This window comes from Pan paniscus, chromosome 14, assembly GCF_029289425.2.
Source record: "Pan paniscus chromosome 14, NHGRI_mPanPan1-v2.0_pri, whole genome shotgun sequence".
In the NCBI taxonomy this organism is placed as follows: domain Eukaryota; kingdom Metazoa; phylum Chordata; class Mammalia; order Primates; family Hominidae; genus Pan; species Pan paniscus.
The window spans coordinates 60216929-60238649 of NC_073263.2; the positions used below are offsets into that span (position 1 = coordinate 60216929).

General features: G+C 33.6%; 1 pseudogene; it reads right to left on the reverse strand.

The window, feature by feature from the left end:
- Positions 1 to 6545: 6545 nt before the first annotated feature.
- On the reverse strand, positions 6546 to 7733 carry LOC103782756 (dnaJ homolog subfamily A member 1-like; annotated as a pseudogene).
- Positions 7734 to 21721: the final 13988 nt, after the last annotated feature.

Genomic DNA, 21721 nt, shown 5'->3' on the forward strand with positions numbered 1-21721 from the left:
CAAAATTGGTTCTGAATTTGGTCTGAGATCAACATCACTCAGTAATCAGTCATTACAAGGAAATTTATTTCTCTACCCTTTCTCCTCTTATTTCATAAATTATTGTTGCTATTGTTGTTAGTTTAAGAAACATCCTGTAATATATAGCTCCTTTTTTTTCTTTTTAAAATTCTAGATATCAATTACAGTAGCCTGACTGTCTCATGGGCAAACTCCTTCCTTGTTTTGGGATGTATTTCATCTGAGCCAGAATTGCTAAACTTGTTCAGAGCTATTACAATCTTTTCACCCGCTCTAAACTTAAATTTCTCTCAACAACATTCATTCTATCCTTTCTAGTTCATAGATCACTCACAATGACAAGCAAAGACAAGTAAAATAGAGTTGAGTGTCTTTGCCTTCTCTTTGTCACTTATCAACATTCAATCATTATACCTATCCCTCTCTTCTTTTCTTGATTACATTTTTAAAGCCCCTACATTTTATTACTTTTTTCTCAAAATATCTTGCAAAACTTTCTGCCTTGAAATTTTCACCCTCTTAGTACTTTTTTCTGTGGGCTTGTCCTGTCTCATATTCTACATATTCTATGTTGGCTATTTACCCCTCTTTACCATTTTCCTACATGACCTTTTATCATTGGAAAATTGTAAATTCTGGTATCTGATTTCCATAAGCACACAAAATGTCATATTTTAAAGTTAAATTGTGAATGCAGAGTTACATTTAGAAAAGATTGTCTGATTCTCTAGTATAGCCCAGAGTAGCACTGACCCTTCAGGAGGCTCAGTTTTTAGCAGTGAGGGTGGGGGAAAGTAGGGAAGAGAATAGAGGTGAGGAGGGTGTGAAACAGAAGTTTTTGGGTTTTTTTTGTTTTGTTTTTCAATTTTTGGCTTTTTGTTGTTTTTGTTGTCGTTGTTTTTTTTTTTTGAGACAGAGTCTCGCTCTGTCACCCAGGCTGGGGTACAATGGTGCGGTCTGAGCTCACTGCAACCTCTGCCTCCTGGGTTCAAGTGATTTTTCTGCCTCAGCCTCCCTAGTAGCTGGGACTACAGGCACGTGCCACCACGCCGGGCTAATTTTTGTATTTTTAGTAGAGGCGGGGTTTCACTATGTTGGCCAGACTTGTCTCGAACTGCTGACCTCATGTTCTGCCTGCCTGGGCCTCCCAAAGTGCTGGGGTTACAGGCATGAAGAAGCTTTAAGGAATATGCATTTAATAAAAGCTATAAGGGAGAAATATGAAAAACATTTTCAAGCTATGAGATTTACATATATATGTGTATATATATATGTACATATAAATTCTATATATCTGTCTAGTGAATATCTTGATACATCGATCTTTATTAACCAAGAGGAATTATCTTCCCTTTTAAATTGTCCCAGTTACTAGAGTCATTTTTAAATAAAAATATTTTCGTTTTCTTGCAATATTAGCTGCTAGTAAATAAAATATCTTTCGATTACTTTCCTATTACTACCAAATAGCTTCTTTTTTCATGAAAGTAAACATAGGGATAAAAAGTTTTATCCTTCATGTTGTAAGTTTTGGCTTAGATATTCCATTGTAATGTGTTCTAAAATCATTAGTGAAGATATTTTAGTAGACATTGGAAACTTATTTTCATTTCACCCCATAAATTTATAACTATAAGTAAATATTTTATGCATGTTATATTTTAACTATGAATATAAATCAATGGATTATAAATAAAATATCTAAGCATATGATGAGACCATATGCATAGTTTTGCTTGTATATTTTATTTTTCTTCTTAGTTTACCATCAGTCATGACTGCTGAATACATATTAAGCTAAAGTTTCCTAAGTTTGCTCACAGGGTGTTTTATTTTTTAAAAGAAAATTTAATATTTAGCAGTCAGTTAAAATATTGATATTTTCTAAAATTGAACCACATTTTGGTTAAAACACTTATTTTTCAATAAAATACAAATGAATATTTTTGTTGATTCTGAAAGTTGTGTAACCCAAGTTTTTGATTAGAGCACTTAAGCATGTTAAAATACACATTGTATTGTCATGGCTATTGGTTTCCCTCATAGGGAAGAACTCAGTGGCATTTGCCTAGGGTGCATTGCATTGGCCTACCTATCATTAAATTCTAGTTTAGAGCTGCAAACTGAAGTGCTGCCTGGCTTGGTAAAATTGAAACTGCTTGTTTGAGCCATTTCAATGATTAGCCTACAAGAAATCTATCAGTCCTGAAATAAAAATGTACTCAGGCAGTACACTTATTGGAATGCTAGACTCTAGGTTCTTTCAGCAATCATAACTCTCAGGTGGAAAGTTAATCTCTAGAAGTATTTTGTTCTGTTTTTGTTAGTTTTTAAAACACCTGTTGGAAAGCCATATCCTCTTTCCTGCCTTAAAGATGTTTCCTGGCTACAAGTATAATCCTTTGCAATGGTAATTTTGAGGGCATGCAAGGAAATATGGAAACTTTATGGACCACTGTCCAGTCTGAATTGGCCATTCACTGTAGGAATATTACAGATTTGATTTCCATTTGAGTGAAAGGTTGGATTATAGGAGCTCTAAGATCTAAGAGTCCTTATAACTGTGATGTTCTTTAACAGGTGTAAAAAATAAGTGGTCAGTGTATGTGTGGAAATTCAAAGATATATAAGAAGCTAAGAGTAGAGATTATTCAATTTAATAATGATCATCATTATGCACCCCATACCAGTTTAGTTGTTGAGGATGGCTTTGTCAGGAGCCCAGTTCTCTTCTCAATCAGATTCTAGCATGGGTGAGAAAGAAAGTAGAATTTCTAAAGCCTCTGTTCCCAATAAGCCATACTGCCTCAGCTTTCTTGTTGGAGAGTCAAGAATCCTAGTGAGTGAAACTGTTTTATTATTTTTTCATTCCAAACTCTTTTACTAGAAACCAAACTTTAGAAAAATATGATTAAACTCAATGACTGTGAAGATATCTAACCTAATATGATTCTAAAAATTCTTTCTTATTCCCAAGTTTAAGTCTATGCACCCTGTGGTGGAAAAAATTAAGCTCATTATGTTGTTTATTCCAGGTAACTATAAAAAATGGAAACTTCTAAATTTCACACCCAACAATTAGCTACTTTTCTATTCTTTACTACTGTGAGTATAATTGGATTTGAATGAATAGGATAAATATAAGAGCAATCTCTTTATGTGGTGGCAGAGCAGTCAATAACCTGAATCTAACATAAGCATTATAAATATACACTTTGTTAAAAATAATAAAATTATCAAGGCAAATATAAATAAACCCACATTAAGATCAACATTTCCTAACTTAATCTCTACATCATTGTTTAATATATACTGTTTTATAATTGCAACATTATTTAATGCTCATTGAAACATTTTCTGTGCCTTTTCTTTTTGGTACTTTTTAAAAAACTTAGTTCATTACTAACATAATAAGCATTCAACACAAGACTATTGGTTGAGGATATTAACAAATATAATAAGTGAAATAGCTGGTACAACTGTAAAATTAAATTTGAACTATATTTTAAATATTTTCAAGCTATTTAAGTAAATCAAAGTTTAAAAATTCAACAAATTATATCTCAGAGTACTGTGAGATGGTTGTTCTTAACCTCCCTACTGTTTAAAGGAAAAGAGGCCCCTTTTCCTGCACGAGGCTAATCCTTCTACTCATACTTGAGATTCCATATCCTCTCACCTGTGTCTAAATTATTTCCACCTCTAATATTTTCTTTTTATAATGTTTAAAATTGCCTAAGATGCACCATTTTAACTGTAGTATCAAAAACAAAAGCATTTCCCTTCCCTCATCCTTCTCGCCACAATCTATTTTGTCTAATTATTAAACTTTTCATCTAATTCTTCCTTCGTAACACCATTGGAACTGATTTATTAAAAGGCACACCTGTCACAGTGTTGCCAAAAGCAAAGAATACATTTCCATCCTAATCTGACCTAATCTCTCTGTGGTCCTTGAAACTGAAGACCACTCTCATTTATTATGCTATTATCTTTCATCTGGGTCTTTTGGCTGCCATGATATATTTTTCCTGGGATTTGCCTTTCTTTTTCAGAGTCCTTCTTTGATTATACAGAGTTAGGTTTGTTGGGTTTTGTTTTGTCTAAGATTTATCTATAAGCTTTTCTTCTTTCCTCCGTTTTTCTTTTCTAACCTGGTCTACTTTAATTTTACACTCCTTTCACTTATGACTTCAATGATCTAGAAACCAATGATTTCTAAATCTGCAACTCCAAGCAAACCTCCCACTAGACCCTAGAAATTGTATTTTTGTTCTCTTAATAGATACCTCTATATATTGATGTTACATGGCTTATGCTCCAAAATGAACTTATAGCCCTATAACATCTATTATTTTCCCTTCTTTCATTCTTTTGCTAATGACAAGTGTTCACCTAAATTTATATTCCTCTCCTCATTCTTAATCACTTAAAATATGTTTCAGCCTCCCTTGTGCTTAGGTGTAGCCATAGGACTGATTTTCAGCTGATTTAATTTGAGAGGAAGTGATGTGTTCTATTTCCACACATGGTCCCAGACATTCCCAATGCATGCTCTTTCATTTGAATTTTCTTTTAACTGGTGGGAATCTTGCGACAAACTTGATTGCCATAAATTGAAAGTTTGGAAATCCCTCTCAGCTTAGGAACCTAAATGACTGTTGAACAGAGCTGCCCTACACAATTACATTTTATGAACAAAGAGTAACCATCTTATTGCACTTAAAGCCATAGTCATATGGGGGAATTAATTTAATTTAAATATTCTGAAACATAGAGATACTTAAGCCCAAACTTGGATGTCATTACAAATCTTTGAATTTATGTGATCTAATCAATCACGTACATATAGGCACACACATATGTGTGCAAACATATAGCTATCTGTTTATCAATTAATCATCTATTTATCGCATTTGCCCCCATATATTTCCATCATTATTTAACTCAAGTCCCCATCTTTTCTTACCTTAACACTTTCAATAGATTCTTAATAAGCCTCCCAGAATGTAGCTTTACCCCTGCTTACTCCCCATCTCCTTTCAGTCTTTTATTCAAAATAACATTTCTTAAATATGTGGTTAGTTATTTAGCTCACCTACTCAAAATATTTTTGAGAAATGCTTTGTAATCAGTATATTAAGGAGACATTCATACATTTCAAGAATTGCTTGAATTCTGATATTCAGATTTAAGCATGTGAACATATGATGAAACTTTTAAACATACAATTGAAGTTATTCATTATAATTTGCTATACTACCAACATTAAATTACAGTTACGTTGGAGCATAAGCCAAAAGGTTTAAAGTAAGCCTGTGACATACCAAAGGAACACTTTCTTATATTATACATGAAAATTAATTGTCCATGTCAAGGTCTTTTTACTTCAACTTCTAAGTTACTCATCTCTGGAAGTTACTACTTAGGGGCATATTATGGTCCAAAGAGAAAGGATTAAAAATAACTAGGACTGGTCAAGTTATACATATGGGTATATATGCATGTGTGTGCGTGCGTGTGGGTGTGTGTGCAGAAGGGAAAACAATCCTAGAAGTTCAAGCCCTCAAGTAGCAGCATGTTATTAAAAATTCCTTCTTTAGAAAGGTATCCTTTATATCATTGATACCACAGCCTAAATTATATCATGCCATCTTCAAGTAACAGTTGAGGCAACAGAATAAATGCAGAGGAATCACAATGGAACTTATATAATACAAATAACTATACAAACCAACACTTCTCTACAAATTACGTTTTTTTTTTCTAATTGCTGGTTAAATACAGTTTTAATTTTATAGATTAAGAATGAAATGTCATACACTGCAGCCTAGACATATACCTAGCATTTCAGTCCAAGTTTGTTCACGGACACAGATGAAATCAATAACAACGTTTGGCCTAACAAATGCTAATGGAACTTCTTTTTAAAGTAGTTTTTACAGATATTAAACTCCATCTTGCACACTGAAGTCATCATACATACAGTGCAGAGTCAGGGATTTTATATTTGCCTTTATTCTTCATTTAACTTTTGATATGGGTTGGCTGTGCCTCCACCCAAATCTCAGTTTGAATTGTATCTCCCAGAATTCTCATGTGTTGTGGGAGGGACCCAGGGGGAGGTAATTTAATCATGGGGGCTGGTCTTTCCTGTGCTATTCCCGTGATAGTGAATAAGTCTTATGAGATCTGATGGGTTTATCAGGGGTTTCCGCTTATGCTTCTTCCTCATTTTTCTCTTGGCACTGCCATGTAAGAAGTGCCTTTTGCCTCCCACCATGATTCCGAGGCCTCTCCAGCCATGTGGAACTGTAAGTCCAATTAAACCCCTTTTTCTTCCCAGTCTCAGGTATGTCTTTATCAGCAGCATGAAAACAGTCTAATACAACTTTTAAAACACTACTATAGTTTACTATTGAAACAAAAACAATAGCAAGCAGTAAGCGTATTACGATTACAGTCTTTCACTCATTCACTGCTGCACATAAAATGCCAACTGTGAGTGTTATTCACTGGCCCCATTAAGAGGTTTGACACTGAACACCACCTCTAGGATGATGTTTATAATCCTCATATGCTTCTCCATTGTCATGCTGTCATCTTTTCTCATTTGGATCGAAGTCCACCAGTTCTATCTGATCCATTTCATCAGTCTCTTCTACTTTCTTCCTCTAAGGTAGGAGTTTTTTCAGCAAGAGAGTTCACCAGCTGAGGGAAAGCCATTCTCAGGAAAAGTTTACCTTCGATTAGATAATTTGGCAACTCTTCATATGGGCTACATAAATTGGCATTCCTTCGTTTAGCACACCCAAGATATCTCCATGCTGATAATCTGACCTGGATGAGAGGTGATGACTACAGTTCAGTCATTAAGAGTGGAAGCTACAAAATGCTTCAACCAGCTGTATGTCCATACACATGAAAAGTTCTCCTCCTCATTGAATAAAAACAGTGTGCGGCTTCTGATCTAACACAATAATAATATCTCCTAGCTCCAATCCTGGTTCTTTGGTCTGCTTCGCCATGGAACGTTACCTTCTGGCCATCTTTCACGCCTTTGTCAATATGGACTTGTACAATCTTCTTTTTCTCTGTCTTCCTTCCATTGCAGCTTTTATATCTATCTTCGGGACTGATATGTTCTCCATGGCCCTAGCACTCTATGCCCACGAATTAAATTTGCTAAACCACTCCAGGTCCTATCTGATGAATTCTTATTTGCATTCCAGTAACTATGCAATTGGGACAGCCCTCTACTATTCCTTTCTTACCACTTCTACCTTCACATTTATCACAAATCACATTTTTTTTGTTTTATTTGCAGAGCCAGTTTTCTTGCCACACCTTTATATAAATCTTCTAAGGTTATTGACAGCTGACACACATTTTTACTTTTCCTTTCCCTCTGCATACTTCCTCCTTCTCCTCCAAAAATCATATCAAAGATGTCCACAGGAGAGCCAGAAGCGCTACCTGCTCCACCCTCTTTAATTACCTGGCTTTCCTCCTTTGACATACAATTCGCTTTTCTTTGCATCAGAGAGAACTTGACAAGCTGGAGAAATCTGCCTAAATTTATCTCCTTCATTCAGGTTCTTACCAGAGTGGTACTTCAATGCCAGTTTCCTATAAACCTTTTTCTTATAATATTTTTGAGCGGCATTGGATTTTACCCCCAAAGCATAACAGAAACTGGGTTCTTTCACCATTTTTTACTGGCAGTAAGTGGGCTGAGGTTGATGTGGAGGGTGTGCAAAGGAACGCACCTAGTAGTTGTGCTCAGATGCGGCAGCCACGACTCCACCTCTCGCCAAACGTTCTGGAAAGTTCCCTCAAAATATTTTAAATATTGTCACATTTTTTGATCCATCTATCTAGCGTGTATTGAGTATTATTACTTATATGTTTATACTTAGATAGACACATAAATAAGCACAATCCGTCATTTCAAGAAATGTACATTTTAATGGAAAAAACCACGTAACTATAAAACAACTGTAAAAACATAGATCCTTCCCTTTTTGTACATAACATAAAATCCAAACTACTTGGCATGGCATGAAAGGACCTAGTGAAATTCTAGAAGTTATTAAACAGATGTTTTGGGAGCATTTGGAAGAGAAAGCAATGATCGTTAGGAGCCAGCGTGGGCTCACAAAGAATAACTTCTTTTTTGATAGAGTTGTTAGACCGTCAAACTAGGTGAATTTTATAGACAAACTTTGTTGATTTCAACAAGCCATGTTTGTCCTTAGTAAAGCTCTTTCATTGATATCCTTAAAAGAAAATGTGAAAATATTAATTGGAAGACAAAATATTAGAATATTAATTGATAATACATGATAATCAAAGGTCTTTGTTTGTTACCAAGTTCTTCCCACCTGATCTTATTGAAATTTTTAACAAGTCTTTGAAGTCATAAAAGGAAAGCTAAAACAATTTTAAGTAAAACGAAACTGATGAGTATTATTTTATCTTACTTTTTCTAGCTCATATCTGTGGTAGTATAATCATTACTAGACAACATTATTTAAAAGGACATCTGCCTCAGTGAGGCTTGTGGCAACTCCACCAAGTGCTAAGAAACACTAAAGACAAATAATCTGAAGACAAAATGACAGATAGAAAACACTAAAAATTCTTTTCAAATATTTGAATAATGTGGAAAGGCAGAAAATGCAGAAAATGAAATGCAAATCATTTTAAAATAAATATACAAGTAAGCATTTTAATATTATGAGCATTTTTATAGATATATAAACATAAATAAAACATAATTTTTGAAACTTAGTTATTATTTCATAATGATATTTTTGACCCTTATAGTATGCAACCATTTTTTTCCATGTAACTATATATTTTTAAGAATATGCTTTTGCCCAGAGTGTGATCAAAACTGTTCATTATTAATGTTAAACCAGGAGAATTCTGTGGAATGGAACTGATTGTAGAGAAATTGGTGTCAGGTGGACCAGTTGTAACTGTGCCATCCAAAATGGTAGACAATAGTTGCATGTGACCATTGAGAAATTGAAATGTGGCTAGCATGAGTAAAGAACAAATTTTTAATTTTGTTTAATTTAATTTAAATATCTACATGTGGTTAGTGGTTAGAATATTGGACAACAGAAATCTAGAAAATCTTCATCAACACAGAAAATTCTAGTGGACAGTGCTGGCTTGATACACATAAGATATACATGGAAAACAATGATGGGTTAGTGATAGAAAAGAAAGGGACAATTCATATATTAAAAAGAAATATTTAAATGGCTTATTGATGGGTCTTCATATTGATTCAAAATTGGGGTTTTAGTGAGCCGAAGAGTCCCCATCTAGAGTGCTGAGCTAATAATGCTTGTGAAGAATATCTTTACAATATGCACTTTTAAATTACTTACTAAAAGTTAAGATTAAAAAAGCATTTCAGATATACAGTAGCAACAGGTAAATTTAGGCCTGTAATTGTAAAATTATTTAATATTTGGTCAATGTTTATTGCATTTGGGCTACTATAGAAGCACTTAATATATTGTTTTATTTAATTTTCACTTGCAATTCTATGCTACAGTATTATTTCAGTGCACAATATTATTATTGTTTCGATTTCAAATACGTAGAAACAAAGAAAAAGTTAAGTATCATATGGAAATATGTAGAAACAATGAAAATGTTAAATGTCGTGTGGAAAATTTTGAAACTAGATGACAACAAAGCAGGGATTTCAACTCTCATCTCTTTGACACTAGCATCCAAATTTGTAATTGCTAATCTCTTCATCATGGTCCATAGGGTTCTGCTTGAATAGTCCTGATCTAAAACACTCTTTTTCAAAGGCTAGTGTGATGAGCAGCCACCCAAAGATATGTGATGTGATCAGTTGATATAGACATTTCAAATGCTCAATAAACCTAAACTGATTAATTTTTCTCAACATATAGTGTAAGAACTTACTTGCATTTTCATTATAAATATTCAGCATAAATCTATTGAAGCAAATATATGTAATTAATATAAACTATACATTAAGACATATAATATTAGTGTAATACTAATTACTTTAAAATAAAAATGAGTATTTTAAGTCACATTGTAACAACTTTATTTTTGTAAGTTCTGAGAACTCTAAACCTTGTGCATCAATAAAGGTTTCATCATGAATATACTATTTAAATTATTTTTAATTGAAAAATAATTGTATATATTATATATTTTTGAAGTACACTGTGATATTTTGATATATGTTTGCATTGCAAAATGATTAAATTAAGCTAATAACAAATCTATCACCTTGCATATTTATCATTTTTTGTGGTGAAAATAGTTAAAACCTACAACTTTGAAACATGCAATGAGTTATTATTTATTATAGTTACTATTCTGTGTGACAGATTACTAAATCTTATTTCTCCTGTCCAACTGAAATTTTTTTATCCTTTGATCAACATCTCCCTTTTTCCTGTTCAACCCCTCTGCCCCTCTGATAAACACCATTCTACTCTCTATTTCTATATATTGAAGTTTTTAGTTTCCACATATGAGTGAGACCATGCAGTATTTGTCTTTCTGTGTCTGTGCCTGGCTTATTTTATTTAGCACAATGTTTATATATGTTGTTGTAAATGACAGAATTTTCTTCTTGTATAAGGCTAAATAGTATTCCATTGAATGCATATGACATATTTTCTTTAATTATTTATCCAATGAGGTACACCAAGTTTGCTTCCATGTCTTAGCTATTGTGAATAATGCTGCAGTGGACATGGAAAGGCAGATACCTCTTTGGCAAACTTATTTCAGTTCTCTTCAATATGTACTTGGAAGTGAGATTGCTGGATCATATGGTAATTCTATTTTTGGTTTTCTGAGGAAATTCCATACTAGTTTCCATAATGGCTATATTACTTTACATTCCCACCAATGTTGCACAAGAGTTCCCTTTTCTCCACACCCTTGCCAACACTCGTTATATCTCATCTTTTCGATAACAATTCTAAAAGGTAAGAGTTTGTATCTTGTGATTTTAATTTGCATCTCCCTCATAATTAGTGATCATGAGCATTTGTATGACTTTTTTGGGAGCTGTCTATATAAGTTCTTTTCCATTTTTTTGATTGGGTTCTTTGTTTTCTTGCTATTGAGACATTTGAGTGTTGTTTTTAAATATATTTTGGAGATTAGTCCTTTATCAGATGAGGATAAAGGGATGAAATATTTCCTCCCAATCTGTGGGCTGTCTTGTCACTCTATTAATTATTTTCTTTGCTGCATGGATGCTTTTTAGTTTGATACAATCCATTTGCTTATTTCTGCTTTTGTTGCTGTGCTTTTAGGGTCTTATCAAAGAAATCTTCACCCAGACCAATGTCACCTATATTTTCTTCTAGTAGTTTTAGAATGTCAGGATTTATGTTCAAGTTTTTAATCCTTTTTAAGTTGATTATTGTATATGGTAGGAGATAAGGGTCCAATTTCTTTCTTCTGCATGTGGTTATCCAATATTTCCAATACCATTTATTGAAGACACTCTTCTTTCTCCATTGTGTCTTATTGGCACCTTTGTAGAAAATCAATTGAGCATAAATACATAAATATGTGAGTTTATTTCTGGGTTCTCTATCCTGCATCATTGGTCAATGTGTTTGTTTTTATGTCAGTGCCATGCTGTTTAGATAAATATAGCACTGTAGTGTATTTTAAAGTCAGGCAGTATGATGCCTCCGGCTTTGTTCTTTTTGCTCAAGATTGATGTGGCTATTTGGGGTCTTTTGTGGATCCATATGAGTTTTAGGATTGTTTTTCCTATATCTGTGAAAAAAATGGCATTGGAATTTTGATAAGGACTGCCTTCAATCTAAAGAGTGCTTTTGAAAGTATGGACATTTTAACAATATTAATTCTTCTAATTCATGAACATGGAATACTGTTTCATTTATTTATGTTGTAATCTATTTATTTCAGCAATGTTTTATAGTTTTAAGTATACAGATCTTTCACCTTCTTGGTTAAATTTACTTCTGAGTATCTTATATTTTGATGCTATTGTGAATGGGATTGATTTCTTAATTTTTTTTCAGATAATTCCTTTTTAGTGTAAAGAAGTGAAATTGATTTTTTGTGTGTTCATTTTGTATCATGCAATTGTACTGAATTCATCAGTTCTAACAGTTTTGGTGGAGTTTTTAGGGTTATCTATGTATAAGATAATATCATGTGGCAATTTCACTTCTTCCTTTCCTATTTGGATGGCACTTATTTATTTATTTATTTGTTTATTTTCTTTCTTTCTTTCTTTTTGTCTAATTGCTCTGGCTAGGACTTGTGGTACTATGGACATCCTTGTCTTGTTTCTGATTCTAGTGAGAAAACTTTGTACTTTTAACCATTGAATACGATGTTAGCTGTGGGCTTTTCATATATACACTGTATTGTGTTGAGGTACATTCCTTCTATGCCTAATTTTTGAGAGTTTTTTATCACGAAATAATTGTGAATTTCATCACATGTATTTTTCTGCATCTATTGTGATGATCATATGATTTTTGTCCTTCATTCTGTAAATATGGTATGCCACATGTAACAACTTGTGTATGTTGAACCATCCTTTTATTTCAGGGATAAATTTCAATCAACTATGGTGAATAATCCTTTTAGTATGATGTTTAGTTTTTGGTTTACTAGTATTTTGTTGAAGATTTTTGCATTTAGTTCACCAGGGACATTGGCCTGTAAATGTCCTTTTTTGGAGAGTTTTTGTCTGGCTTTGGTATCAGAGTAATGCTGGTCTTACAAAAAAATCTTGGAGGTATTCCCTCCTTTTCAATTCTTTGGAAAAGCATGAGAAGGATTGGCATTATTTTTTCTTTATAAGCAGAACTAAAGTAGAATTATTCCATAAAGTCATCTGGACCTAAGCTTTTTTGGATAGTTTTTTTTTTTTTTACTATTGATTCAATCTCTTTATTCATTATTGGTCTATATACAGTTATAGTTTTTATTTATTTTTGATTCTATTTTTTAGGTTCTGTGTTTCTAGGAATTTATCTTTTTTTTTTTTTTTTAACAGAGTCTCCCTCTGTCGCCAGGCTGGAGTGCAGTGGCACCATCTCGGCTCACTGCAACCTCCACCTCCTGGGTTCAAGTAATTCCCCTGCCTCAGCCTCCTGAGTAGCTGAGACTACAGGCATGTGCCACCACGCCCAGCTAATTTTTGTGTTTTTAGTAGAGACGAGGTTTCACCATGTTGGCCAGGGTGGTCTCGATCTCTTGACCTCGTGATCTGCCTGCCTCGGCCTCCCAAAGTACTGGGATTACAGGCATGAGCCACTGCACTCAGGATATTTCTTCTAGGTTATCGGATTTATAGGCATATAATTGTTCATAGTAGTCTCTTATGATCCTTTGTATTTCTGTAGTGTCAGTTTTTATGTTTGCTCTTTCATTTCTGATTTCATTTTTTTATGTAACTTTTTTTTTTTTTTGAGACAGAGTCTACTCTGTTGCCCAGGCTGGAGTGCAGTGGTGTGATCTCAGCTCACTTCAACCTCCACCTCCCCGAGTTCAAGCAATTCTGCTGCCTCAGCCTCCTGAGTAGATACTGTAATCCCAGATGGGATTACAGGCGTGCGCCACCATGCCCAGCTAATATTTGTCTTTTTAGTAGAGATGGGGTTTCACCATGTTAGTCAGGCTGGTCTGGAACTCCTGAACTTGTGATCCACCCACCTCGGCCTCCCAAAGTGCTGGGATTACAGGTGTGAGTCACCGCACCCGGCTGAAATCTCTTATATTTTTAACTTTGTTTTCTCATATACGTTTTTGCCCCAGTCATTTAAACTTATCACCATCTTTAATCCAACTCCAGAGTGTCCCACACATGTTAATGGATACTTTGAATTAATAATTTATTATACACTTTCCTTGTAAAAAAGGCTAATACGTGTTTCAATTACATCAAAAAGAAATTATTAAGGATAAAAATTTTTTTGAAGGGTGACATCTTTAATGAAATAAATAGGCTTCTTTGTCCTTATTTGCTCTTAAGTATTGCATAGAACATACTCTGTAGGATTTGCATCTTTCAGAAAGTCTGTTTCATATGGATCTAATCATTAAAACATACATTTGGTTGGCAGAAACTTCTACTATTTATAGATAAACCCAGAATATAAAAAGCAATTCACGTTCAGAAAAAAAGAGGTGAATCAGATGTTTGTTGATGTTATCAAAGATAGTAGTGATACTCTTCTATCCAAAATCCACAGAAAAGGAGCTCCCTTTTTCCTATCAGAAATAAAGCTATAGACTATGCAGAGAAAAGAGCATTATAAAATTTGCTAGAATAAAAAGGGGACCAGGGGTTTTAAGATTCCGTAGGAAATGATACTTGGAACTGGTAAGAAGAACACTAGATAGGCAGGTTCTTAAAGTAGGGGGAGGTATTATTAAAATAATACCTAAAATAATTAAAAGAGAGGGGATAAGGACTTATTAATGTGAGGGCACACTCATGTGGGTCTCATTCTGTAGACCTATGTCCTTGCCACCTCCAGGTAAACTCAAACAAGGTAAAGCAAAGCCTAATTTATTGACTTGCCTTCCCTCAGCATCACGTAATTTTGGTACAATTCCAGCATGCTTGGAGAAATAAATATTGAAAATTGTACTTCTGTTTACTAGTGAAAATTAAAATTATTTTTCCAAACTTAGGAAACAGGCAAGAGTATACAACTTGGTGATTTTTAATATGTTTAGGAATTTTCTGATAGTCACTTGGGGGAAAAATAGGAAGAAAGAAATTTGTAGCTGGAATCTCTTAATTAGCCTTATCTGACATTGTTAGAGAATGGAATTTTCTTGCTCACTATATGTGATCAACAGCCACAGATGCATTGTTTATTATATGGAGTCCACTATATCTTACTAAGAGCCACGCGTTCATTGTTTATGATTTCTGATTAATGGTTCACGCATAGCATCCTCAGGCAATGGCTTGAAATTGTCATGACCTAGGTTAAGCCATATAACAATAAAGGTAGGATAGTTTTCTATCCCAAAATATAAATCAGTAGTCTGGATTTCATGATCTTATGCAGACAACTTATTTCATGGGTTCTAAAATGATTTTCCTACACTCTGTCAAAACATTTCACACTTTAGTCTTCTTGCTGGTTCCTTTGTTAGCAAAACTTTCACACATGCTTAAGATAAAATTGTCTAAGACATTTGGTTTAATAATGGGTATTGTGCATGGTAGTTTGCAGAACAACTCCTGGATAGTTCTCTAGGGGTCATAGGAAAGGGCATTGGCTGTAACTTCAGTAAACATATTTTGATCGCAAAGAATAACCTTCTCCACACTGACCACCTAGTAACGCCATTCCATCTGACAACATAAACAAAAGCCTTGTCCACTTCTGTATATATACTCAACAGGAATAGTGTTCCCACATCAAATCTAAGGTGCCCAGTTAAATTTGAATTTCAAATGCATTTTTAAGTATATTAGGTGCAAGGGGGCATACTTATATTTTAAAATTATTTATTGATTATCTGAAATTCAAACTTAGCATGCATGCACTGTGACAATACTAGTTGTACAGACAGAGAAGGAAGTAGCCTAGATACAGGTTATATTACTTGCTCAACAATCTTTTCAGAATGGAAGTTGTTTAAGAGATGTATTTAGTTGAAAAGTAGGGATTGGTGGAGCTAAAGATATTAGAAGAGAAAGAGAGGCACCGTAAGGGTAGAAAGCAGTTTGTAGGGGTTAGAATTGGTGACTTCCTTCGTGGGGAGAGTCAATTCTTACAGAAATTTCAATAGCATATTCAAGCATGGGCCCTGCTGCATTGGTGGTCCACATATTGTCAGAAACAAACAAACACGTGATAATCTGCCTATGTTCAACTATATACTAACTGCTACAAATGGAGGCACTTAAATAATTTCACATGGAAATGATGAATTTAAATCAAACTAGACTTGATTCAAATTGCAAATATTTTCTTCGATTAGCTGGGAAAAATAGACTATATTATCTAACCTCGCCAAACCTCAATTTCTCATTTTAAATCAGGGAAGCAATATTTCTTATCTAAGGGCTGTGAGGAGTTTTCCTATAAGTAATATACTCACATTAGTGCCTGAGCTAATAAATTAAATACTCAATGCAATTTACCTAGTATTACTAAGTAGATGTAGCTATAAAATATAAATAAAATGATATTGTGGCAATATTTTTTATCTAGATAAATATTTCCAACGAAACAAGACTTTACCTTAATTTACCACAGTATCCTTTACTCCTAGGGCAGTGATTTGGGGCAGAGTAAATATTCAAAACCTATTTGTTGAAGAAATGCATGTACTCAGATAATTCAATTTAAGCATCCGACTTTCGTCTTGTGAAAACAACTTAGAACCATGTTCTATCATCTTGCTTCAGAAGATCTTTGCCTTTGGGCCTAGAAAAATTGTTTGTATAAAAATGTAGTTTAATTTGTATACCTTCTTTAGAGATTTCCACTTCAGCTGGTCTGATTAAACTTCAATTGTTTAATCCACAATAGAAGTTGCAAAAACTCGTCTCTCGTTATGTGTCAATATATTATGTGGAAAAAAAAATTCTATTTTTAACTTATTTTCCCTTATGGAATTTTGTAGCTACCTTATTCACAAGCTATTGTGAACATAAAATGATAACTTTTCATTTTCAGATCAACAAAGAAATTATTATGGAAAGAGAAAGAATTTTTACTATGATTATATAGTAAATTATAACAAAATTATTGGTAAAATCATTGTTTTAATAGCATAATTATAATTTGCATTACTCATAATAAAAAAAGAAAATATTCGTAAAATAAAATTATTTTTTGCCTCCTAATTTCCACATTTAATATGTTCTTGCCAGCATTTATGTATATGTTGACCATAACTCAGTAGCTAAAAAAGGTAAAAGAACTTTCTCTTTCACACCAACAGAAAGAGACTTCTAAATTAAAGCTACTTTTTATTTCCAGTCTTTTCACAATAGGAAATGATGATCTATTATTTCATTGGATTTGGGCTTTTGACAACAAAAGTAAAAAGAGATCTGGTAATTCAGAGAATTAAACTGTGTGGATGGGCAAGATTAAATTCTGTACCAAAAAGAAAAAAAAGAAACAGCTAGAGAGAAATTCATATTGATATGAGACAAATGTTTTGATGAAGGCTTAGAAAAAAAAGAATAGACGGTAATCAAACTAAGTATCATTCATGCACTACACACAGTGCAACCAAAAACAGATGTGAAGGGCTGATGTGACAGTAATACTAGATAATAAAGCTATTCAATGCCAACTCACATTTACCTGATTATTACTGGTTCTTTGATTGAATTATATGTAAGAAAAGTATGTTGGTAAAGTACTAAATGTGTTTCAATTATTGAATTTGCCATCAATCCATCACCAAAAATAACCAACTCTCATCATTTAAGTCACCTATAAAGGTGCTGAGTCAGAAGGGCACACTGTAAAGCAAAATAAATCTACAAGTAACAAAAGCTATATTATTGAAAAATAATAATAATCACAACAATAGCTGAGCACTTTTTAAATGACTGGTCTTATGCCAAATGCTTTCTTTTCATTTTCTTCGTTACTCTTCTCAGAAGCCTTGAGCTAAGTGTTATTGTCATTTATGTTTTTATAGATAAGGAAACTAGCTTAAAGAAGTTAAATAAATTACGAAATCTCACAGGAGCAAAAAGTAGAAGAGGCAAGATCTATATATATATAGGTTTTCTGACTTCCACACAGCTGCACTATAGGCTCTGCTAGCTGGTCAGTATGTGATCATAACCTCACTCAATGTTCTCATCAGTGGAATGGGGTAAATGGGGTAAATGCCCAGGTCTGGGAATTATTGTAGTAACAAATGAGAAGATATCAGAAGTTTGTGAAAATTGTGATGTCTAACACCATTACATATATTTTTACTATTAGCAAACAACAAGTTAAGGCAATGGGTTTGTTGAAAAAAAATATGATAAGGCTTAGGCTTTATGATGCTTATAGTTGACAATTTCATAGATAATTAAAATAGAGAATAGTATGAAAGCTTTAAAAGAGTTTACAGGAAGGAGAGATTTGATATGAAAGACAGCGGTCAGGAAGAAAAAGAGAAGGCTCAAATAGCAGGTAAGAAAACTTGTATGGGACAATTTAGGACAGTGTTCCAGGGCTAAGTAGAAGTAGTCAAGAGAATTTATGTAATTCAGTGGCTAAGTGCAATATATGACAGCTTCTAATTCCCTATAGCTTTACTAATATGGTTTAGTTTTCACCAATATAACAGGTGAAAAGTAATAGATAAAATATATTTCTATAGTTGTATTAACTTTTTTAGTGATTTTGCACATCTCTTATAGGATTACATTTTGTAATTAATTTTCTGTAAAGATGTCTGCCCATATCTTTGTTCCTTTTTGCTATTGGTTTGTCAGGTATTTCTTCTGCATTAGTGCGAGAGGCTTTTTAGGTGTTAAGATATTACTCCTTTGTGATATGATTGCAAATGTTTTTCTAATTCATATTTGTCTTTTGGCTATGTTTACATTGATTTTGCTGTGGAATATAGACACACACACACACACACACATATATATATAATATATATTTTATTTATTCTGAATTTTGTGCCATGAAGAGAAAAAAAACCTCCATTCTAATATTTAAAAAAATACATATATTGTTTTATGACTTCTAGGATTTTTGTGGTTTTATTTTTACATTTAAATATTTGACCCAAATGGAATTCTCCCTGGAGTAATAGTATCAAATAGGATTTAAGTTAATTTATTTTCCATGGGTCTACACAATTGTAGAAATAGCACTTATTATGAAAATCATACTTTGTCTTTCACTAAACTCTCCTGCATGTATTTGGGTATATTTGTAGGTTTTCTCATCTTTTACAGTGATCTGTTAATTTATGCATCAACATCACAGGGTTTTAAAAAGTGTTATAACTTTATAATATGTGTTATAAGGTAGTAGTGCTAGTCTTTCAATGTTATGCTTTATTTTCAGAATTTTTATGGATACTTTTACTTGCTACTTAACCACAAGAACTTTAGATTTCAATTTTGAGATGCCAAAATCTCTTATATTTTTATTTGGGAATTCCCTTAAATTTGCTAATCATCTTAGAAAGAGTTTCAGCTTTTTAATTTTGAGCCTTCTGCTTTTCAAATAGCATGTAAAATATGCAAATAGCATACCTAAGTTCTCTGGATATTTTCTCCCTCAATATCTGCATTCAAGACATAGTAAAATAAACTTGATCACCTAGCCTGATCATGGAGGCCCTGAGGTTTACCTTGATTGTGTCACTCTCAGTACCTGTATAACAAAAAGTCACTTTATTCATATTAACAGTCTGTTGGGCTCAACATGCAAGAACGAGATCAGCCTACAGTACAGACTGGGATGTACCCTCAGATCCCTGAGCTGGAAGGAGAAGGGGCAAGAGAGGATTGGGGTCCAGAGCCAAAGAGGACTGAGGGAGACAAAGGCAGCTGAGACAAAATGACCCATTATCAGAAGCCTTACGTAAAGCCAAGAAACAAGCCACACTAAATCCCCAGCAACTGCATTGAAGCCAGCAGAAGAAGTGCAATCAGGTGGCTTGGCAGGAGCAGCATCCACTTTTTCTTGGGCATTCTTCTCACAGTGTAGTTAAATGTACAGCAGCATACCCTAGTCCAATTGTATTACTTATTTATTTTCTATCTGCCATACTCTAGAATATAAATATAGTAATGAAGGAATGTTTTAGTTTAACTGCCTTAAATCTTCAGCAAACAGAACCCTACTGAGCACTTAGTGCACACTCCAAAAATATTTTCGAAAGAAAACTTAACAAATACATACTGAATAGATAAATGCGTAACAATTGCAGGAATAAAGGGAGTAATGTTCTGCTAAAAGTGTTATCTCTGATTATTGCATTTCATTAGTTTATTAGTGAGATGGACCATGAGAAAACAGAAGAGGAAAGCCCAAAAGGGCAGAGGTGTGGGCAGAGAAGTGTGTAAAAGTTGAAGCCAACCATGCAATTATTCTTTTCATTGAATTTCATTATGTTTAACTATGTGGTCTACGTAAAGCCAAAATTATTACTTGAGTAATATTTTTTCTAATTTTTAAAGTTGTCTATATGTCCCTGACCATGCTATTTACCTGACAGAAAATTTTACTCCAATTTTACTGGGAGTTTTATGGTCACTTAAGACCTTGACCTTTCACCATCCCTCCAAAATGGGAATTAGAGTCAGCATTGACTTTGCTTGCTATCATTGAAAAAACTATGCTCCAGATAAAACTTTGCTTTCAGTGGCTAATGCAAGTTTCTTATTCATGTGTTCATTATGAGTGAACTTGACCATTGCAATAGTTTCCATAATCGCTTCCCTACCGTTAGAACAATTTTTGATGATATCACCCTCATGCTTCACTTGCTTAATTAGACCTTAGTGCATCAATGAGTCTTTTTAACTTTCTTCTGCAGAGGCTCTTCTTGCCCAGGGCTAACCCCTGTCTCTAAGTTTTATGCTGTTCTTTTTAGCCAAGGCTTTTTATATTTGAGTACAGTTGCTTTCTAGACAATGTAAGATTTATTGATAACAAAATGTATCTTTACCCATTTATTTAATACTGTCTGAGTGGGGAAGGGATTTGATGTTTATTGAATAACTACTATGTATAAGGTTGTGTGTCATGCATGTCACATTCATGGTTTTATTTAAACTTAAGATATTATTTTCCTTATAGTAAACTAATAGATAATTGTTCACTGTAAAAATTTCAGGGATGCACAAATTTACAATACAGAAAACAAAGTTAACTAAACTTCTATCCCAGCCCAGATTTAGCCATCTTTAATATTTCGAGGTATGATGAGGTAGAAAAATATAGTTTTTCTATAGGTATATTTAACACATGTATACAGTTGTGTTCTTATCATCTCATTTAAAGATGTCTACCATATTTTGAGGATTTTCACATTTTATTAAAATATTTTTGAAACATCCTATGTAATGACAAATTCTATTGCAAAACATTTGTGCTCTTTCTAATGGGCAATTGAAATTGCAATTGATGGATTCAAAAGCATGAGTTCAAACAGAGAACAAAAAATTAGGGGGATACAATCTAACATGGGCAATATTCTCAGGGTATGGTGCTCATATGTTATGTTTAGTTTACTTTAAAAATGATTTTAAAAGTATGATTTCTTATGCTGTATGAGAATTTTGCAATGGTCTGGCTCTGTGTCCCCACCCAAATCTCATCTTGAATTGTAATCCAAATTGTAATCCCCATGTGTTGAGGGGGGGGACCATGTGGGAGGTGATTGGATCATGGGGGCAGTCCCCTCATGCTGTTCTCGTGATAGTGAGTGAGTTCTCATGAGATCTGGAGGTTTTACAAGGGGCTTTCCCCACTTCACTCTGCATCTTTTTTTCTTGCCACCATGTGAAGAAGAATGTGTTTGTTTCCCCTTTTGCCAGGACTGTAAGTTTCCTGAGGCCTCCCAAGCCATGTAGAGCTGTGAATCAACTAAACCTCTTACCTTTATATATTACCCAGTCTCAGGTATGTCCTTATAGAAGCATGAGAACAGACGAATACCATCCACTGTGATA